Source organism: Schistocerca nitens, chromosome 1, assembly GCF_023898315.1.
Source record: "Schistocerca nitens isolate TAMUIC-IGC-003100 chromosome 1, iqSchNite1.1, whole genome shotgun sequence".
NCBI lineage: Eukaryota > Metazoa > Arthropoda > Insecta > Orthoptera > Acrididae > Schistocerca > Schistocerca nitens.
The window spans coordinates 369,209,106-369,223,650 of NC_064614.1; the positions used below are offsets into that span (position 1 = coordinate 369,209,106).

At 42.6% G+C, this 14,545-nt stretch overlaps 1 non-coding gene across 1 annotated transcript; it reads left to right on the forward strand.

Annotated features, from left to right (window-relative positions):
- The first annotated feature begins 12,960 nt into the window (after positions 1 to 12,960).
- Trnas-cga (transfer RNA serine (anticodon CGA)) lies at positions 12,961 to 13,035 on the forward strand. The gene has a single exon. It is a non-coding gene; the product is annotated as a tRNA-Ser (tRNA).
- Positions 13,036 to 14,545: the final 1,510 nt, after the last annotated feature.

Here is a 14,545-nt window from a genome sequence, read left to right on the forward strand (position 1 = left end):
TGTGTCGTAAACGTTCAGGTAATTTGGTTAAGCAAATGCGGATGAGTTCTGAGGGGCTGTATGGGTTTGACAGGTACTGATTCTTGTGCAACATGTCTTCAAAATATTTCACAAGACTGGAAAATTCAGATTGTTCGGAATGTTTCATCATCATGATGCTATGTTTTACTCGGTCTTGTGTAGCTTGAGACCAATATGCTGAGAGGAAGGCATGGTAAAATTCTCCTTCACTGTGACAATCGTGAATGACCGATCGCATTCTTACAGCTGGTTCATTCTCTAAATAGCCACACATAAATTCTAATCTGTGTTCTAACGACCGGTTGGGAGGAAAACAATGAGAGAATTGATGGAGCCATGCTTGTGGATGAATGTCGTTGCCGGAATTCTTAAATGTTTTGAATTTACGTGTAGTAATGAACAGCTTATAGTCAAAATCATGATGTCGGCGAGTCGCATTTCGGCCATTGTTACGTCGTTTCGGCGGTTCCATTTCAAAATTCGGTGCACCTTGCCAATTTCTTTCATAATTTCCGAAATGCGCTGTGTTATTATTTTGTGGCTGTTCCGTATTTCTATGTCCCTCTTCCCGTATTGGGGCGCGAGTGTCCTCTGAAATACGTAATTCTTGTATTACCTGTGTCAGCTGATCTTGTACTTCCCGGATTTCTCTTTGGTGTTGCGTATTAATTTGATTCTGATTTTGTTTGTATTTCCTAATTTGTTCGCACTCTTCTGTGTCATCAAAGACTACCGGTTTTGTGTCATTCAGATTATCATCTACCTTCGTAGATAAATTATTTAGCTGATCCGAAAGTTCAACTACTTTCTCTGATAATGAACTTATTTCCTCCATGTGTCTTTCTGAACCAATTTTCAGAATATCTACTGTGTTCTTTAAGTTTTCCTGAGTTTTTGCAAGTTGCGTAACCGAATCGATAGATGCAACTGAGTCAATTTTAGCTTGCAAGGTCTCATGATTTTCATGAACAATAGTTTGCAGTTCTTTTATGGCTGCTTCGTGATTCTGTAATGCATTTTCATGCCGCGAAAAAATAGGTTGAAAATGCTCACAAATTTGTGTTTTTACGTCATTACAGACTTTTTGACATTTCGATTCAATGTTATGTAACTCAGTAGTTAAATCTTCACGTGTTTGTTCAAGCTTATGTTCCACTGAGTCTAACATTTGAAGATTTTGTTCCATTGTGTCTAACTTTTGAAGATATTCTTCCATCGTGTCTAACCTTTGAAGATTTTGTTCCATTGTGTCTAACTGTTGCTGTGTTTCTCTGATTTTGTTTCATTTGCTGCATTAATTGCAGTAATAATGTATTAGTGTCTGGAATATGTTCCTCTATGCATTTCGGCAGTGCATTTGCACCGGCAGCATTCACATTTTGACAAGCAGAAAATGTGTTTTGACTTATTTGAGAAAACGGTGAGACCCCAAAACCTGAATCTACAGTATTTGCAAGACTGTGTCCTGTCATTTCGGATTCCTGAGGCGAGCTGTTGCCGACCGATCGATCGATAATGCTTCCCTGTTCACTAATTGTTTCACTGTCTAGGCCATTATTTGCCGCCCGCTCCATTTCCCTATGCACAATTACCAAATTACTACTTTGAAGGTCCGCAGCTTGTGGTCGTGTGGTAGGGTTCTCGCTTCCCACGCCCAGGTTCCCGGGTTCGATTCCAGGGGGGGTCAGGGATTTTCTCTGCTTCGTGATGACTGGGTGTTGTGTGCTGTCCTTAGGTTAGTTAGGTTTAAGTAGTTCTAAGTTCTAGGGGACTGATAACCACAGATGTTAAGTCCCATAGTGCTCAGAGCCATTTGAACCATTTTTGAACTACTTTGAATGTCTGTTAATTCATTACACAGTGGTGCTGGTAAGCTACGCTCGTCGTCACTATTATTTCTCAGTTTACTTTGGAGCCTAGTGTTACGTTTTTCACACGCCATTATTGTCACAATATTTCACACGATAACACAGAAAAGCACAATTTGAAGAGCAAAAATAAGAGAACACATTAACATAGCACTGAAAATTATATGTAGTTAATTGCAAGCGCAGCTGCGAAATACTTGGTGCAAATCTACATGCATGCCACAACTGTTTTACTGTACAACAATGAAAGACTGCAACTACAAAGGAGATTCTCTCTACAATTACGCGCTAGCAATAAACAATAGCTACACTAATTACACAAACTACTAGAAAAAATCAGAAGATTTCAGTGAGGTATCCTAGGCTAAGGATCGACATATAAAACGTCCCCTTTGAACAATTATACATAAGACTGTGCTTAACCTCACACACAATATTTTTAGCGCAACGCAATCTGACTTTCAAAAATCCCTGCAAAAGAATGGCCCTGACTAACATTAACCTATACCTTTCACAAATCACTTACCTCACCAAAAATCTTCGTTACTCGAACTACTGCAATACAGCGAGCGCCACTACTGCCAGCTAAATAAAAGATTCAAACTACTGAAGGCACTAACTACTGATAGGCATAGTTAGGAAATGAAAGATTTTAGTAGAGAACAAACAATGTATTTACCTTAATAGTGTTGAAAGATCATAATATACATAACGGATCATGACATCCAGTCTTACAAATTTCCAAACTCCGCCATCTCTCTTCCCACATCCACCACTGCTGGCGGCTCACCTCCAACTGTGCAACGCTACGCGCTGTTCACATCCAGCTGCCGCTGCCCAACACTACAATGGCAGACAACAATGCAAACTAGCCACAGACTGCACACAGCACAGCCAGTGATTTTCATACAGAGCGCTACGTAACGTTGCCAATAAGAAAACATAAAACAGCACAGCCAGTGATTTTCATACAGAGCGCTACGTAACGTTGCCAATAAGAAAACATAAACAGCCTACTTACAAAATGAGCGAACATATTGTCCTGGTAACTGACTGTCGTAAGTGCAGAAACTACTATGGATGAGAAATTGTAGACATCACTCTTACCGTCCATTCAGCACACTCATAGGATCCTAAAGCGGCAGTACAGTGTTTACCACATTTGTTTGGTTTATGGCAGCTTGCGCCATCAGGCAGTACAGCGCTTACCACATGTGTTTGCTTTATGGAAGTCTGCTTCGCAGAGCAATATATCCTTGTCTGTACCTCTGGCCTGGCTGTTGCCTTCGCGAGTGACAGAGTATTAAGTACGGCGTAAGATCAGTGGCTAAAGCGGCAGTCAATCATTCTGTAACCCTTTTAAGAAAGATAGGAAAACAATACCGTCGAAATGTATTAAACATTTGTCCAATTGAAAGCCTTGACAGAGGAAGCAACATTCACTTCGATGAAGTGCTAAAGAACAATAAATTTTCGGCTGTTGTAAAGGCTGTCTCACGTAATTTCGGTATAAGATGCAAATGGTCAACTATAATTTTTCAGAGAGTGACAGCACACGAGGGAACGTGTTGCACAGTTAGCTGCCATAAATTTTTAGAACCAGATATAGATTTTTAGAACCAGAACGATGAACATTTTGAAGCGGCAACTATCTCACTGTTCGTGGAGAATATTCTCGAAAAAATAGCCGTGAAATGTTCTAAATGCGCTAAAACTGAGTCAAAACAGCAATTCCGCATTTCCTGCCCGATGCACATTGGGTAACTGAAGTTCACAACTGCACTGTACCGGTAGCTCTGGTCTAAAACACATATTTCTCACATTTTTTTCTGAAAGTTTCAAATCAAGCATTGACTTACATTGTATGTATATACTCGCATGTCCAGTACTATAAAAACGGAACAATAACTTTCTTATCCATATGTATCATAAAAATGGATTATGCATTTGTGTGTGTGTGTGTGTGTGTGTGTGTGTGTGTGTGTGTGTGTGTGTGTGTGTGTGTGGGTGGGTGGCGGGGGGGGATGGGGCGGGGGGAAGTGAGGGAGGGATGGGGGTGTAAGTTCAGCGTCTCCTCGTAACAGGACCGATTTCAGCCAAAGCCGATACACATATCCCTTACTATAAGGAATAATCGTTGTTGGGGTAATAACCACCAACCTACCGTAGTTGAGGAGATAACATGAGATAAACAATCAGATGCGTGAAAAACTGCCGCATCATGCTTGGCGTTTAAATATAGTACGTCTGTGCTGCTAACTGTATTCGCAATAAATTCGCAGGCAGTAGCCACATATGTGGCTAACTGCACCTACAAAAGTACGACTATGTCGTGGTGCCCCAAATATTTCAGGACGGGGATCTCCGTCACTCTTCGTGACTGCTTGGATCCGTGCAGGGCCGACGGGAAATCAGTATGTAATTGAAAGGTACCCCTCCCCCCCCCCCCCCTCAAAATTTCTTAACTTCGTCGTGTGCTATCGAGAGCTTGCATTCATTTAAACGTGCATTCAAGAATTACACGCCACGGACTGCCTTTATGATGGGTCTCAGTTCAAGAGATATGACGTCATAAACAATGAGCGACCTGATGAAGTGTCGCATCAAGCATGAAGTGTTAGTAAATTTATTCTTTACTGTTAAGACATTCCTACAGTCGAGTAAGCTGAAGGAAATCCCTGACATATGGCAGCGCTTTTGACAGCTTTCAACTACGAAGCGCAAATGGCTGTACGCGGAAACGATAGCTGTCTATAGTTATGAAATGGCGTTACGACAGAGACGTTTACAAAAACGCATTGTAGACGCGGAAAGCAGACACGCCGAGTTTACAGAAACTGTTCGGAATACTCTGCTTATACATCTGTACATTATGCATATTTCTTTGAACGACTTTCATAATTTCAAAGATGTTCTCACGAATGCATGGAAAGGAAATTTTATCGATACTTATTTCAACAACAAGTAGTCGCTTGATTGACTCTGCAGATAGTTACGACCTTTAAACAGACAGCAATGTACCCGACCTCTTCTGTACAATAATTTGTCAGAAATGTTACTATGAAATTTTGAATCAATTATGAAATATTAAGGGTATCCTACTTCGGCTCGTCCTACGGTCTGTTAATCTGAAGGATACTCGTTTATGCAATCTGCCGTTTAGTTGCGTGTGACAAAGATTTTATTCTTTCCTGTTGATTCGTAACTTTCTCCTCTTCTCCTTTTCTTTTCCGTTTTAGTGTAAATATTCGTTGAAACAGAACAATTCACATATAAGAAGAAGGAAACCAGAGCAAGTTAATTGCATAAATGCACAATATATAATCACTCAACGTATGACGGGCACACGCTCCTCTTGTGCAGTGGACAGAGTTTACATATAAATAGAAATTGAAAACAAATGTGTAGCTCACTGACGTCATATCAGCAATAAATATATTGCCAGGCGAAGATGCGTAGAGGTTTTGTTCTACATGTATAACAGTACGATGCCGTAAAACTGTCGGCATCATTCACAGAAAAAGAACAACAGAAAATCTACCGTGGAACAAAAAGTTGGTTGTCTAGGAAGGAGTGATAACATTGAAAGGTGTAGACAAGTTGGAGAGATTATGCAGGTTTAGCTGCCCTATTTTGTTGTCGATAAACCTGACAGCATGTGAATACATTGGCGGTAATTCATGCATATGAGGGAATTAACATGTACTCGAGTCAGCAGAGTACAGACGATTACGGATTAAGTCCTCCGTGTTCAACGTACGATCGGTGTATCGCTAAAAAGTGTCATTCCGGCAGACAGACGCACGTCCAGCGATCTTACAACAGCGCGCCGTTCGCTCTACGGGCGACGTTGAATAATTATCGGTCTCCGCGTAGCAATTTGTTTCCGTCTGGTTCCGCAGGGAAATTTAATGGACTGTTGCGCAGCGGGCGAGCTAGAATCTGTTTCTATTAAGCGGAGCGTATTAATATCGTCCTACTCTGCCAACTATTACGAGACCTGTTGTGAGATCTGCCTGGTGGGTGTCTGACGGAAACTTCAGATGTAATTAAACTTCTGTCGCCCGACTTATGCGGGTTGTGGAGTTTACTAGCGCATGTAGCGGAAAGACAGTTTCAAACAGCTTGTCGAGTTTCGTCTTGGAACCTTGGAAACCTAACGAAGAACGTTCTCAATGTATATAGTGAAAAATTTATTAATTAATTATGCTGTAGGTTTTTCGGATACTGGAGAATGCATTTTAAAACAAATGTTTGAGAAAACAGCATTAAAGCACGCCGAGTCCTCAAGTATAAATTTAAATGCATGTGAATGTATACATATGTAGTAAAATATTTTTACATTTTGTTACGAAATAGTGATTGTATTTATATCTCTTCGCCTTGATCATCACTTTGAATACGACTGTATTTAAACATGAATATCATCCATTTCATGAGTATCGTGTCTAGATTATACTAAAACCTCGAACTTTAACCATTGACCCCAGTCTACTGCATTACTTTGATGGGAGTAAAAAGCATGTGTCCCTATCTATAGGCATTTCACAGTACACTATGTCTTGATCCCTCTATGCCACACTTCCACTCCCTTCATAGCTGATCATACTGTTTTGCCTCCGTTTGTAATGTCACGCATATGGCTCTGAGCACTATGTGACTCAACTGCTGAGGTCATTAGTCCCCTAGAACTTAGAACTAGTTAAACCTAACTAACCTAAGGACATCACAAACATCCATGCCCGAGGCAGGATTCGAACCTGCGACCGTAGCGGTCTTGCGGTTCCAGACTACAGCGCCTTTAACCGCACGGCCACTTCGGCCGGCAATGTCACGCATAGACTCACTTTTTTTTGCCTGTACGGGTTCTTCCATCCTCTTGCTCCCTTACGTCATATCATCTCTGAGAAAAAAATCAATATTTGATAATGTTGAAACTCTGATGATCATTCCTTGATGTATTTCCCTAGATCTTCGGTCATCTGGCATCAGTGTTCATTCCCGACAGTCCAGCACTTTTTTATAGCAAGAATTCAGAAAGGTAACGGAGCAACTGGCGGAAGAGTAACAATAGGTACCAAATAACATTAATTTGTCGTTGTTCGTTAGATTTCAGAACAGCAATATAGTTTATTCCACGTTAACGAGGATAAAGCGGAACGCCGCTGCCTGGAGATGAAAGAGCAAGTTTTGTAGGTCAAAAATTGTCTTACTTTTTTCTTTTTGTACCTTGCACCTCCTTAGGTTAAGTCACTTAGTCCAACCCGCATTTGAACTATGATTCTGGGAGGCTTGGGAAATATTAATTTAGAGTTGTTATAACCTCTTGATTGGACACAAAATACACTCCTGGAAATGGAAAAAAGAACACATTGACACCGGTGTGTCAGACCCACCATACTTGCTCCGGACACTGCGAGAGGGCTGTACAAGCAATGATCACACGCACGGCACAGCGGACACACCAGGAACCGCGGTGTTGGCCGTCGAATGGCGCTAGCTGCGCAGCATTTGTGCACCGCCGCCGTCAGTGTCAGCTAGTTTGCCGTGGCATACGGAGCTCCATCGCAGTCTTTAACACTGGTAGCATGCCGCGACAGCGTGGACGTGAACCGTATGTGCAGTTGACGGACTTTGAGCGAGGGCGTATAGTGGGCATGCGGGAGGCCGGGTGGACGTACCGCCGAATTGCTCAACACGTGGGGCGTGAGGTCTCCACAGTACATCGATGTTGTCGCCAGTGGTCGGCGGAAGGTGCACGTGCCCGTCGACCTGGGACCGGACCGCAGCGACGCACGGATGCACGCCAAGACCGTAGGATCCTACGCAGTGCCGTAGGGGACCGCACCGCCACTTCCCAGCAAATCAGGGACACTGTTGCTCCTGGGGTATCGGCGAGGAGCATTCGCAACCGTCTCCATGAAGCTGGGCTACGGTCCCGCACACCGTTAGGCCGTCTTCCGCTCACGCCCCAACATCGTGCAGCCCGCCTCCAGTGGTGTCGCGACAGGCGTGAATGGAGGGACGAATGGAGACGTGTCGTCTTCAGCGATGAGAGTCGCTTCTGCCTTGGTGCCAATGATGGTCGTATGCGTGTTTGGCGCCGTGCAGGTGAGCGCCACAATCAGGACTGCATACGACCGAGGCACACAGGGCCAACACCCGGCATCATGGTGTGGGGAGCGATCTCCTACACTGGCCGTACACCACTGGTGATCGTCGAGGGGACACTGAATAGTGCACGGTACATCCAAACCGTCATCGAACCCATCGTTCTACCATTCCTAGACCGGCAAGGGAACTTGCTGTTCCAACAGGACAATGCACGTCCGCATGTATCCCGTGCCACCCAACGTGCTCTAGAAGGTGTAAGTCAACTACCCTGGCCAGCAAGATCTCCGGATCTGTCCCCCATTGAGCATGTTTGGGACTGGATGAAGCGTCGTCTCACGCGGTCTGCACGTCCAGCACGAACGCTGGTCCAACTGAGGCGCCAGGTGGAAATGGCATGGCAAGCCGTTCCACAGGAGTACATCCAGCATCTCTACGATCGTCTCCATGGGAGAATAGCAGCCTGAATTGCTGCGAAAGGTGGATATACACTGTACTAGTGCCGACATTGTGCATGCTCTGTTGCCTGTGTCTATGTGATGTATCTGACCCCAGGAATGTGTCAATAAAGTTTCCCCTTCCTGGGACAATGAATTCACGGTGTTCTTATTTCAATTTCCAGGAGTGTATTTCCCACTCGTAAATGTGTTGTGGGAGTAAATTGCTAAAATCTGGAGCGTATAGACTACGCAAATTACACACAATAATTCTTAATTAACTGTCTACAAATAAAATATCATTTAAAATAGTAAAAAAAATTACCCGCAAGCCTCGCAACTTCCAATTATTTTTCGTAAACTGTTGATAAAGATCGCGATAGACTTCTGCGGTTAGTTCTATGATAAATTTTTAAAGACTAAGTGAACTCCATCTTCGAATGCTACAGTAGTTTATGGTCTTGCATGATACGCTTCCTATTTCTATCCCGCCATTCAAAGAAGAGGTACTGTGTAATTAGACTCCTCCCTAGGGCATGGGTGTGTGTGTTGTTCTTAGCATAAGTTAGATTAAGTTACTTTAAATAGTGTGTAAGTCTAGGGACCGATGACCTCAGCAGTTTGGTCTCATATGAATTCACACAAATTTGAACTTTTTTTTATATTAGAAAATCCTTGCTGGCCTTTCAACAGAGTCACAAGACATCCCAAATCTTGGAAACTGGATGTCGGGTCACCCACGGACAGGAAGTAGGATATGCACGGGACTGAGTTAGCACGGGGTGCCTCGTCTTTTGGGACAGAGACTGATTTTCCTGCTAAGTCTGGACAGTCACAGAGAGAAGCTATGTTGGTCATTGGGAGCTCCAATGTTAGGCGGGAACGAAGCCTCTCAAGGAAATAGCCTGCAGGTCGGGAGAGAGTTTTAAACTGATTTTCTATACAGACATAAATGTTGTTGGTCATAATTACAATAATAATTGTGTATTGGTGGCCCAGAAACCACTCTGTGGTAATAAATTCCAGTTAGAATGTGAATACAGTAAACGTCTATGAATGCAGACAACATATTACGTGATATAAATTCATGTCTGCTGATGTATGAAGCCTGGTTATTTCGCAACAGCTTTTATGAAATATTTTGACAGGAAAAATACGTTAGTGTTGTGTACGTGTGGTATTGTATGACAAACTGTTTACTTTACTTAAAGAAAAGTGTTGCCACTTCGAATAACAGTAGCGTTATTTTCGATGAACGATCTGCAACTAACAAAGACTATTGTACAACAGCACTGAAAATTACTAAAAATCATTACTCTTGTTTAATTCAGATTACTTATCATACATTTACCTTGTTTGCTGGTTAAATATGATTACTTTTGTGCATGAACTTAGTGCCATTTACACTGCCTGACAGACAACATTGCTACCCGCTCACAGGTGGAGATTTCTTTAACATAATAACGATCATTAGTCGGGAAAAGCGGTGATTAAATTAAACCTCTTGTTACATTAAAAATAAGTAACTAATTTTATTGTAATCTTGTTGAAATTGTGCAACACGCAATCAAACCACACAACCCACAAGCGTTTGAACGTACCGACAATAACTGTTGCTCCTAATCTGCCGTCGTTTAACCGAAGACTGCTACAATCATTCATAGCTAGTAAATCTGCTTTGACGTAGTTTCTTCTCTTGTCTGCGGATCCCTCTCATTTCACTGTGATTTTGCCCTGTGGTAGTACAAAATTCTCTTCGTTGCTTGCTGTTCTGGGATTTCAGTGACAAAGTCATACCCTCGATAATGCAGCAACCCAGCTCCTCTGAATATATTTCGGAAATAGAAGTCTCTTTCGCGCCATTTTCTTTGCCTGGTTCAAAGTCTTACTTACTTCCAACCGAGTGTCATCTTGAGTTCCACATTGATGATAGAGTGAAAAAAGCACCGTCGAATCCTTGGTGCCGGCCGAAGTGGCCGTGCGGTTCTCGCCGCTGCAGTCTGGAACCGCGAGACCGCTACGGTCGCAGGTTCGAATCCTGCCTCGGGCATGGATGTGTGTGATGTCCTTAGGTTAGTTAGGTTTAACTAGTTCTAAGTTCTAGGGGACTAAAGACCTCAGAAGTTGAGTCCCATAGTGCTCAGAGCCATTTGAACTATTTTTTGAATCCTTGGTCTTAATCATTCCTCGGCAGTGGCTTGCTTTCTGTCTTGTAACAGCGCCACGTCATAGTCCCCTTTTCTTTCGTTCTCTTCACTATGTAAGATAACATTGATAATGGCAATGTGGCATACCGAGAATGATCGTTGAAACTTCCGTATCGCAATTACTGTGACAGAAATACACAACTCACGCGACATCAACTCTACGACAGCTAGAGCGGTACTAAGACTGTTTGTTCGGAGAGTCGGATACTGTCGCAGAGGAGGTCTATCGGGGCCCAGTAATTGCAGTGTCTGGGGAGCAGATTGTTTAGAGTAATTACGACGGTCCGGGTCAGGTAATCCGTGACACAAAGGCAGCAGGCATTGGGCGCAGATTTCACAGATTTCTGGTTGGGAGCAACTTTCACTGGGCACCGTTTTCATGGAGCTACATCTACATCCATACTCCGCAAGCCACCTGACGGTGTGTGACGGAGGGTACCTTGAGTACCTCTATCGGTTCTCCCTTCTATTCCAGTCTCGTATTGTTCGTGGAAAGGAGGACTGTCGGTATGCTTCTGTGTGGCCTCTAATCTCTCTGATTTTATCCTCATGGTCTCTTCGCGAGATATACGTAGGTGGGAGCAATATACTGCTTGACTCTTCGGTGAAGGTATGTTCTCGAAACTTCATCTCTGATCCCAAGAAGCAGTTCCTGTAACTTACAAATCCCCAACGTCCATCCCACACGCACTCCGCTACACTAGTAGCAGCTTCCTGCGTGTGTGTACGCTTGATCTATTGAGGGGAGCAGTACAATTCTTTAACATATATCAAGAGTAATAAATTCGCATCCAGTATCCACTCGTTCAGTGTCAAATGCCTTCCTGAAGTCAAGGAACACGGCATCTACCAGAGCACCTTGGGCTCTGTATCTCATCGACGAACAGAGGAGCCGAGTTTCACAAGGTCTCCATTTGCGGAATCCATGTTGATTTTTATAGGTGAGGCTTTTGATCTCCAAGAACGTCATTATGCGTGAGCGTAAAAGATTTTCCATAATTCCGCAACAGATATAGGCCAGCGGTATAGACCTATAATCGTGTGCATCTCTGCAGCGGCCTCGGCCTTTCTTGAAAACGGGAAGAACCTGCGCTTTTCCCCAGTCACTAGGTACCCTTCGTTTGCTCCAGTGATCTATAACGAAATACTGCTAGAACGTGTGAGAGTTGTTTCGCGTAGTCTCTGTCCGATTTTGAGCAGTATCAGTTGATTATCTATTCCGCTGTCGTTTATCTCAATACCTCACTTTTCGGCATTAATGCGACAGTTGAGAGGAAAACCACACTATGGTCTTGCGCGGTGTAACATTTTCGAAAGACGAAACTCAGTATTTCGGCCTTCTCTCTGTTATCAGACGTACTTCTTTCACACATATTGTATAATTCTTGAATTTTATCCGTTTGTCCTCCAATCTTCGTCATCAGAACAGAATGACAGATCGGATACTCTGCAATTTGTAAAGTGTCTCTCTTGTTAACCATAATTATTTTCCTACCTTTCCGAATATTCCTTGTAATAACCATGGTCATTGATACTATCACAGCGTTATGATCACTGATTCCGCCTCGATGTTAACTGGCTCGAGAAGTTCGGGTCTGTTTGTCATTAGGAGACCTAAATTATTGCCCTAAAGCGTTTATTCTTTAACTAGGTGCTTCAAATAATTTCCAGACAAGACATTCAGATCAGTCTCACACAAATCGCTTTCTCTGACACCAGTTTTAATTGCCTGACTGTCCCAGTCTCTAGATAACAACCTGAATTATCCGCCTATTACAGTACCGTGATCAGCTATGTCCGCCTCCACAGCTGGGGTTGGACATTTTTCTCTGCTCGAGGATTGTGTGTTGTGTTGTATCCATCATCATTTCATCCTCATCGACATGCAAGTGGCCGAAGTGGCTTGAACTAAACAGACACGCACTGGTCTACCCGATGGGAGGCGTTAGCAACGCACACATTTGATTTTACTCGTTATTTGTTCTGAAGCGCTCTGACACTACAGCTCTTCTCATAGACGATCTATAAAAGCAACCAGTCACCATGTTTGACCTGTCTTTGACGCTTACGTTTATCCAGACTATTTCACTTTCGGAACTGCAATAACTTTACTAGACACTATCGAACTCTTTACTGCAATGAAAATTTGGATGGAAGTGGCGTCTAACCTATATGTGAAACTTCCTGGCAGATTAAAACTGTGTGCCGGACCGAGACTTGACCTCGGGACCTTTCGCAGGAGAGCTTCTGTAAAGTTTGGAATGTAGGAGACGAGGTAGTGGCGGAATTACAGCTGTGAGGACGGGGCGTGAGTCGTGCTTGGGTAGCTCAGTCGGTAGAGCACTTGCCCGCGAAAGGCAAAGGTCCCGAGTTCGAGTCTCGGCCCGGCACACAGTTTTAATCTGCCAGGAAGTTTCATATCAGCCCACACTCCGCTGTAGAGTGAAAATTTCATTCTAACCTATATTTGCTATATATATTCCATTCAGAATTTATAATTTCGTTGCTGTTCACTTCCGGTTTCAACCAAATTTCTGTTCCTAATACTATCTGGGCATCATCACTTTTAACGAGCGATAATTATTCTGGACCTTACCATAGATGCTACGACAGTTTACTAATATCATATTAACTTCTTCTAATATCAGTGTGGAAGGACGAACATTCTCTCTGTATAATGTGGCGGATCTGTCTTCGATTTAGCCAGACAATTCATCTCTGATCCCAAGAAGCAGTTCCTGTAACTTACAAATCCCCAACGTCCATGCCACACGCAATCTGCTACACTAGTAGCAGCTTCCTGCGTGTAGTGTACGCTTGATCTATTGAGCGGAGCAGTACAATTCTTTAACATATATCAAGAGTAATAAATTCGCATCCAGTATCATCGCGGAATCGTTTGAACCTCTGATTAAGATCTTCCACTCTGCTCCAAACCAAGAGAACTGCTATCGACTCTGGGTACAATACTACAAATAGTGAGCATGCAATGCTAGGTGCCTTCATCAGTTCAGTTAGCCGCTTGTAGGAACCAAAAATGGCTCAGAACCCAAGCGGCAGGTACAGAATCGCTTGTGCCCACAGAGCCCCTATCCACAGCAGGTTGCACCCGTTGTGTTCAATAGCCACTGGAGGAGGCTCCTCCACACCTCAGACGAGGTCTCCCAATATTTCACTAATATGGCGGCTAACATAAGACAGTCACTTATCGATTGTGCTTCAGGCCCTGTTTTACTACTAACAAATAATATATATTAAATCCTTTTGTACCTTCAATATATGCATTAACATTTAAAAATATTTCTCAACGTTAATCGCTTATTATTCAGCATTTACCAATAAACCGCGCTGTAGATCAATAGCGCTAATGGCTGCGCTCTTTCGTAGCTGAGCAGAAAATTTAACATTTATATAGGACGAGAATTACAATGAAATAAAACTCCAAACAAAGAAGGTTCATTTCAATGACACACAAACTCTATTTTTCAAATATTGAATTAGCAACATAATACAGTTTTTTACAGACTTATGTGTTACAAGACATCAATCACATCCTATCAGTACAACAGTTCGAACAAGAAGCAGGATTTTTCTAGAAGAATCATAGATAACAAAAGATTGAGATTTTCATTATCTTTTTCCATGTGTATTGTCTGAAATACAGTTTTTTTTACAAAATATTAAATTATATCATTCACAACAAATATTTATTATTTTATTAACGAAGTCTTTTTATTAATTTCATGAGAATACGATAAATGTTCATTCACATTCCACACACAGTGCTGTCGTGAATATTTTTCTGAAAAAAATATAGGCGTGGATATTACATGCTGCAGCGAATATACACCATTTACCCCGACTTTCGGTGTATATTAATGAGACAAACATCTATCCAGTT